Source organism: Haliaeetus leucocephalus, unplaced genomic scaffold (assembly GCF_000737465.1).
Source record: "Haliaeetus leucocephalus isolate CR32 unplaced genomic scaffold, Haliaeetus_leucocephalus-4.0 Scaffold110, whole genome shotgun sequence".
Classification (NCBI taxonomy): Eukaryota; Metazoa; Chordata; class Aves; order Accipitriformes; family Accipitridae; genus Haliaeetus; species Haliaeetus leucocephalus.
Genome location: NW_010972546.1, coordinates 1053703 through 1055759, shown reverse-complemented (window position 1 = coordinate 1055759; position 2057 = coordinate 1053703).

The following is a 2057-nucleotide window of genomic DNA, read 5'->3' as shown; positions in this document are numbered from 1 at the left end:
ACCCCCACACCGTCCCCCCACCACCCCCAGCCTGTGTGGGACAGGGACAGACTCCCAGGAGACACCCAGGGGGTGCTGAAATTTTTAGGGTGAGGGATCCCCTGCGCAAAGGGGCCAGACCCCCAGAGCGCCCCCATCCCCGGCACTATGAGCCTAGGGCAGGGAGGGGGTGCCCGATGCTGAAGACTCCCCCAGTTGCATGGGGACACCGTTGTCCCCTGCCAGGCAGCACTGAGAAGGGCAGGGGGACCCCAAGGATAGGGGTGGGAGCTGGGGGGTACCAAAATCCCCCCGACAGGACCCACCTCCACCTGCAACACCCAAGCACCCGCAGGAGCTCAGCCTCAAGCTGGTGTTGGGGTGGTTGAGGGGGGGACGAGCCCCCAGGGGCCGGCAGCCCGAGCAGGTTTTGGGGTGCTGCTCCCCAGGGGGGGCTCAGCTCTGCCCACCCCAACCCTGGGGGAGCATTGGCACCAATTTTGGGGCCAGATCCTGCAGACTGTCCCTGCCTCCTGGAGATGTCAGCGGGGTAGGAGAGGGCTGGCACCAAGGGGGTCCATCGCTCCCACCCAGCAGTGGTCCCCAGTGGGGTCCTGAGCCCTCCCAGCCCCCTGCTCCCTGCCTGTTTGAGACTGGGGCCAAAACCACAAAACCCCATGGTGACAGCCCGACACTGGGCTTTGGGGTGGCAGCTGGCGCTGTACAGGGCCTCCCTAGACCTGGGGACAGAGGGGATCTGGCAAGGACATCCTCCAGCCCCGCAACCCCGATGGGAGGAGAAGGGACCCTCCATGGGGTCCCAGGCAGGTCCCACCCGACGTAGACCTGGCACGGCCACACCACAGCGAGCTCCAGGCAGCAACAACCGTGGCTCTACTGGCGCACCCCACTCCCAAACATCCCCCCTCAGCTCAGGGGTCCCACCGGGACCAAGCCCCCCATCTGCAGCCCCACCATGGGCACCGAGACCCGCAGCCAGGTCACACCATCTCCACCGCGGCTACACCCTTCCCAGCTCCGAAGCCAGAGAATAGGGACCAGTGCTGGGATAGGGAAGGAGGGGGGGGAGCTGGAAAGACCCCCCACCTTGGCCCTGCCCTGCTCAGCTGCCCCAGCCACGCGTGGATAATTCCCCAGAGGCGTTTTTCCATCCGGGAATGATGACCAAAAAAAAAAAAAAACCAAAACAAAAAACCCCAGGGGCTCCCAGCGTCTCCCCTCTTTGGCGGGGCTCGACGACGCGTTGGCCATTTCACCGCAGGGAAACTGAGGCACCGGCGAGTGATGCGTCCCGTGAGTCACGGTCCAGGCTGGGCAGAGGCGGCTCTGCCCGTCTCCCAGCTCCAACCAGTGCCTCACCCCGCGGCAGGGCTGGGCAGGCAGCGCTGCCCTCAGCCCTCAGCCCCGGCTCTTGCCCGGCCGGGCTTCGGGGGGGAAACCCCGACGGTTGGTTCGGGGACGACGGTCAAGGGCGGGTACCGTGGATTTAGGGTGATGTTGCGGTTTTAGGGCGATGCTGCGGGTTTAAGGGGGTGATGCCGTGGGTTTGGGGTTGATGCTGAGGATTCTAGGTTGATGCTGAAGGGATTCCGGGGCTGATGCCGTCGGGTCGGGGAGTTTAAACCCCACCGCCCGACCCGCAGCAACGCTCCCCGGGGCTGGAGCGAAACTCCCCGGGGCTTTGAGAGGAGGAGGGACGGGGACGGGGGGGGGGACACAGCACCGGTGGCGGTGCGGGGGGTGGCCCAGCCCACCAGCCCCCTGCCTCGCACCCTCGTGGGGTCCCTGCGGGTTGGCGTGAGGTCTCAGCCCCACGGGAAGGGGCTTCTCGCTGTAGATGAAGGGGAAGGGGGGACACGGGACACAGCAGGGCGTCGCGGGAAGCGAAGGGGCCGGGAGCCTCGGGGCTCGGTGGCCAGTGGACGCGGTGGGGCGGCAAGCAAAGACTTGCCGGGGCTGGGCTGGGCCGGGACGGCGGAGCCGCCAGCAGCACGTTCCCAGCCGCCGGTCGGAACGACCGTGGATCCCTGACCCGGTCGAGGGTCCCCGCCGAAGGT